This window comes from Corvus moneduloides, chromosome 3 (genome assembly GCF_009650955.1).
Source record: "Corvus moneduloides isolate bCorMon1 chromosome 3, bCorMon1.pri, whole genome shotgun sequence".
Lineage (NCBI taxonomy): Eukaryota > Metazoa > Chordata > Aves > Passeriformes > Corvidae > Corvus > Corvus moneduloides.
Window position 1 is genome coordinate 32,174,690 of NC_045478.1, and position 6,000 is coordinate 32,180,689.

The following is a 6,000-nucleotide window of genomic DNA, read 5'->3' on the forward strand; positions in this document are numbered from 1 at the left end:
CCCATTCTCCAAAGATTTTTTTCAGAGATGTGTCAGGACTTGGCATCCAATTTTTCATTTGTTTTCAAAAAAAGCTACCTCTACTTCAGTTTCTTGTGCTTCTTACCAGCGGAGGATGCCTGACTCTGGCAGGAGAATGCTTGACACAGTCCTAGAAAGCAGCCTGTGTGTGCAAGTGTGGATATGCACACACATACAAAGAAACCCCATCCCTAAGAACATTCTCTACAGGCCCACAGAGGCTTGTTTCAAACAGGAGCACACAGCAGATGCTGTCTGGATGCAGTCACAAAGGGTTGTGTAATGCTAGCCAGCAACTGTGTGCCCTGGCTCCTTTCTTCTTCATTGCTTTCAGTCTTTCCAGTATGTGTAGAAAAGGATAGATGTGGCAGCAGAGTCGCCTTAGCTGTGCAATAGATGTACTGTTCCCCAGCCTTAAAACAATTCAGCTCTTCTTGCTTTTCTCCCCCTCCTGACTCGGGGTCACCCACCCATCAGGCAGCTCTCTCTGGACACTTCTGCTGCAACCCAGCACTCCCATCCAGCCTCTCAGCTGGACATGCCTAGGAGGGGACAAGCTGGCCAAGCCTTTTGCTTGCTCCGTTTAAATTTCCCCAGTTTCTGAACATCAGGATTCACTAAAGCTAGGTACATTAAAAACTGTGTTGTTTTGGGGTTTTTTTTCCAATTATTGGAAAGCTGGTATGAGTTATAAGATAGCATTTGAAATAAAGCTATTAAAATTTATTGTTTCATAGATTCTGCAGCTGATAGAACTATTACAGTCCCATGGGAAGCAGAGGCAAAATCAGTTGGATAAACATAAAAATGTGCAATTATTTTCAACTAGTGGATAAAACACTGCAGAGAAATAGTTTCTATTTCACATTGCTGTAATTGAATAGATTAAACCCAAGGATGGTTAATTTCTTTGGGCTGTTTCATGTTTTTCTTTCAAAAGCAGTGACTGGTGGTGACTGGAGGTGGGTAATTATCTCTGGCATGCAAAGGGGGCTCATCAACTTGGTTTCTGTGATGGGTAAATCCAGATGCCAGGTGACTCAAATCACAGCAGGCAAAAGCATAGCCTGCCTGTCTGAATGAAATATAGGCAGTGTAGTTTCTAGTGTTTGCAGTTACACCTTTTGGCATCGCTCAGTCAATCAAAATGTGTAATTAGCCAAAAAAAAGGCATTGAGGCTGCATCCCATGGGAGTGTCAGAGAACATCCACTGTGTACTGCACACTCAGGGGCACAAGCCTGATCTCAGTGGACTCACTGTGTTTCCAGGGATTCAAATGAGAACAGATTTATTATGCATTAGTTAAGGTTCAAAAGACCGATGTGTAAGCCAGGTATCCTACAGAGAAAGTGATGTTCTGCCATCTGACAGGCACAGATCACCACCCTAAGTGTCCGCACAGAGGTATCTTGCCATCAGCAAGGGGTAAAAAAATGAATCCCCAGCACAGGATATGTCAAAAGCATAATTTCTTCTGTCCATTTCTGCTCCTTTAGACTTATTTCAGCCTCATTAGACCTCCTAACAGTTTTTCTAAGAAAGCGCATTTTCCTATACTATCCAGATATGGAAGCCCCTGAGAAGTTTAATCATCCAACTCAGAAGACGAAGCCCCAAGCCCTCACACAGGACACTGTGTCAGAAAACACAGGCAGTGGAGACTGGGCTGGACTTGCTCATATAACATATACAGTGTCCCTGCTGCTCGAGAAACAGGAAACCAGCTGGCCAAGATGAAAATGAGGAGTGAGATTGAATGTTTATCTATGCAAGTAGGCCATTTTGAAATAATTTTCTCTGTTCTTTGTTCCTTTTCCTAATAAGCCAACTTGTTTATCACTATAGTAACCAGTGACAGATTCCTGGAAAAAAGAGCTGCAAATGCCCATTTGGACCTCTGTGGTCATGGGTGGTTGGTATGAGCAAGGTGTCACACCTGCCTCCCAGAGCTCTGAAATGCCATGTAGGGAAAGAGCAGGGTGAGGCAGGCATGACATGGTGTGACACAGTGTGAGGTGGATGTGCAGAGTGAACAGGGCTAAGCACAGCTTGATGGAAGCCATCACAAAACTAAATATTTTTGTTTTAGATGAAAATAAACCTGTTATACACAAGGCGAAGTAAGTTTGAAGTGCAGAGCTGAGTCCAGAATGGAAAAGATTTAATTATCCTTCTGTGACATGGGCTTTGGTGATGAGGACTGGAAGAGGCAGGAAATGGATGTACAAGCAACCTGCTCAGAGGAGGTCCTGCAGGCACAGGTATGGATAGAAATCAATGCTCTCACCAAACATCTGCTGACAGCAAACACATCTGAAACCTGTGCCAGTGACCTTCTTGTTGGCACTGAGCCACATTCCAGGTGACATCTTAGCACAGGGGGTCCGACGCTGGTCAGCACCGGGGTGCCGCGACCTTCCTAGAGAGAGCGTCCTGCAAAGAACAGCTCTTCCGGGGGCGGTGGCAGGCCTCCCTGGGCAGCAGGAGATTTCAACAAGTGTAGAAACTTCTCAGCTACAACTGATTCCAGCTCTTGTGAATCAGCTCTTTGTGAAATCACCCAAGGTGAACTTGGGGACAGAGCGACAGGAGCCTCGTATGGCAATTCCACAGAGGTAGCTTTTATAGTCCAGCAGCCCCCATGAAGGGAAGGCCAGGGACAAAATCTCCCTGCTCAGGGGCAGAAACAGGGGCTTTTTATGAGAAAAGCAAGGGGTGGGGTAGAAACCAACTAGCCAACTGGGTACAGGCTGTCACCATAAAGAAACAAGGCATGCTGGGGGTGGTTCATTTTGTCACCATGACCCAGAGGAAGGTTGCTTATCTCTGGGGAAAGTCTTTTTGCCCTCAGGCCTCTCTCCTCCAAGGGAGTGCAGAGGGCTCTTGTGCCAAGGGCTCACAGCCCTCCACAACATCTCACAACTACAGCATTTGTTCGAGTGGCAAAGGTTCATGGGGCTGAGCAAAACATGATGTCCAGAGACAACCCTCAGGGGCAATATAGTTACACAAAAATTAAAGTGTTTATTTGCTTTTCAACCTAGACAAATTCATGCAGAACCCATCCCCTCAATGTCCCTCCCTGTTCTCCCCACCAGCTTACAAGAATATTAGCAGAAATGCAAACTCTTAATCTTCTTTTAAATTTGCCTTTTTGGATAATATTAAAGAGGACCATTCTCATGCTGTTTGCCAGCCCTCCCCTGTGTTCACATAACTTGTATCAGAAGCCCCTGATCTCTCCTTGTGCGCGGGTACCTACTCAGTTTGCTTATATTTTGAGTAGGCCCTGGGTATAAAGAGATGAAAGTTAAAAGCTGTATGGTTGAAAAAGGCTACTTGACCCTTGGTCTTCATATGAAGAGAGTTGAATGTTTTATTCCATCTTTTGTTTGTCATGTAATGTTATATTAATGAGGTAATGTTGTTGTAGCACCAGTGTCCTAGCAAAAGTCAAGTGAGCTTGTAAGGAGATGTATCTTTTAGTAGACTACATGATACAGTAAAAAAGAACCCAAGCAGACGAGTGTTGAGGCATACAAATTTTTCTTTGGGTCTCAAAGAGCAACTTACTGAAATGCCCTCAAAAGAGGAACAGTTTCAGGATACTCTATGGAGCTCTTCATGAAGAACATGTTTTCTTTCACCATTATGTGATTTTTTTCTGAGGACCTCAAGTTGATGATTTGTATCTTGGTTTGGTTTGGCTTGGTTTAGCTTGGTTTTTGTCCTTGAGAAGTCAAAGATTCTGCTCCAGATTCTCTTGAAATCATAAAGGAACCTCACGCATCTTTATGTTTCAGACCTACTTGAGGCTTTATTGACAGAATGAATAGTTTTGGCAGAACCAAGCATGGACTTAAATCAGCGCTGCTAGATGGAAGCAAACTTCTCAGCAAGCATGATCCTGCCTACCTGAACACTAAATCAGCGCTGCATGAGTCTGTTATCTTCTATCTCACTGTTCAAAACCGGATCTGGGCTGACAGCAGTAGCACTGAGACAGCTTGCAATCACCATGGTAAGTGGGTATTATATGACAAGGCTCTCAAGCTCTCTTTCAAGGCAGCCAGGTGACACCTCATATTGTGAACCCGCAGATAGGAAAGTTTCTTGTCTTGGCGAGATTTGATAACATAATATTTAATTCTGGGTTGGCCCTTACCATGCAAAAAAAACTGGCTGACACTGCTCTGTTTTTTATAGAGATGTATTTTGAAAATGAATATTGAGGACGTACCTTTGAGATGATAAGTGGTTTATGGCAACTCTGAGTGATTTATGGCACTGTAGTGTTTGAGCAGTTGGAAACTGTCACATCTTTTCAAAGACCTAGAGCGTACACCCGCCTCCCCACACCTCCATGAAGTTTGGGGAGCTAGGTGGCAAAACTCAGATATCTCTTTACCATATACTCTTATATGTGTTTTATAAGTAATTGTATCAGATCCTGGGAGACATTAGGCAGCAACATGCAAAAGGCACATACGAAGGTGTGATCTCTGTCCAATAACCCTACAGTCCCAAAACAGCTGAGGATTTACTATGGCTAGGGAAAAGCAGGCACCTTTCAAATCATCTCCATCAAGCTCACATTTTTCTCCTCTAGACAGGCTTGCCTGTACAGATCCAATACCTAAAAGAAAGAGGAGTTTGCTGCCTCCTGGTGCAGACTGTGAATGTTGATGCTTCTAAGGTAGTGATGATGCCATCCTTGTCATGGATAAGACAGGCTGTGAAAAAAGAGTCACACTATATCAACACCAAGCAGAAACTTATGGGCTGGGAGTGTTACTTGAAACTCTGCCTCTTTTTTCCTCTCAAATACTCTAGATGAAAAAGAAGGGACAGCTGGTCTTGGTCAGCACCCAGTTGGCCTGCATGCCTTGTCAATATGTCTGTGGATTACTGCTGCCTTTCCATCTGTTCATGGCATCTTCTCCCACACCGAAATTCTCATTGAACCCTAGCAGTGGCCACAACACCATAAATACAAAAGTTACGCAGTACCCTTGCACTGAGCTCGCACACTCAGCTCGAGATCAGCTGGGCGTAGCGGCACTGAGGAATGGGCTCTGTGTTGGTGGTATTTGTAGCACTGCCGCCAAGCCACAGAGATAATATATTGCTCCTTCCCTGTTCATTCACCTTCCCAGTATTTCTTCTCTGTCCCAGCAGGATGTCCCTGGAGCCTTCCTGCTTGTCAAGCACAGCACACTGCTCTGCACTTGAAAGCATATGGCCAACAAAACAAAGAGCTTGCAGCTGGAATTTGAATGTGGCACAAACTGAATTGCTTTAAAAATCAAGGTATGTGCTAGGAAGAAACAAACTGTAAAGATGCCAGACACAAAAGGAAATGTAGACCAACCACTGGTCTCAAGCCAGGAGCAATCATCTTAACTTCCCATGATGAAAATCCATCCATCTCCTGATGCAGTACTTAACTGCATGGTAAGAAAGTTCTCTTGATATTTAACATAAGCCGTACTGCTACTGTATGTTCATAGGTTACTGTCTCCTTGCAAATGGAAAATAGCTGACCACTTTCCTGTTTATAGCAACATTTTAGATAACTAGCACAAATATCTCCCCTTCATATCTGCTTTTCTACAAAAACCTTTTTTTTTTTGTTAGAAATTATTTTTTTTAATTCGTAGTAAATGAAGGTCTTTTCACTGCCTCTGTGTATTTCTTAAAACATGGACTCCAATGCAAGAAATATTGCTCTGATCAAGATCTTATCAGTGCCATGTGAAGGACATTGTTTGGCATCCATGCCTTCCATATGATACTCGGAAGAGTTAGATTCTTTTTGTTATCTGTTATAGGCCCATTTCTATGGTACTCTTTCATAGCCAGGTGTTCTGTACATAATCCTATTCCTTTCTAAGGTGATCATATGGTTGTGTTTCTCAGGATTGTTCTTGCTCATGCACTTTTTCCTTAGATTTTTGCCCTTTCCTCATAAAGTCAC

The 6,000-nt window shown here is 43.5% G+C and overlaps 1 long non-coding RNA gene across 1 annotated transcript in view; it reads left to right on the plus strand.

The window, feature by feature from the left end:
* The window catches only part of LOC116442133, a 16,386-nt gene extending 10,764 nt beyond the window's left edge, over positions 1 to 5,622 (plus strand). The window contains exons 2-3 of the long non-coding RNA XR_004239412.1: positions 3,827 to 4,044; positions 5,202 to 5,622. This is a non-coding gene — a long non-coding RNA (uncharacterized LOC116442133). The remainder of the gene's footprint in view (positions 1 to 3,826; positions 4,045 to 5,201) is intronic.
* The last annotated feature ends 378 nt before the right edge of the window (positions 5,623 to 6,000 follow it).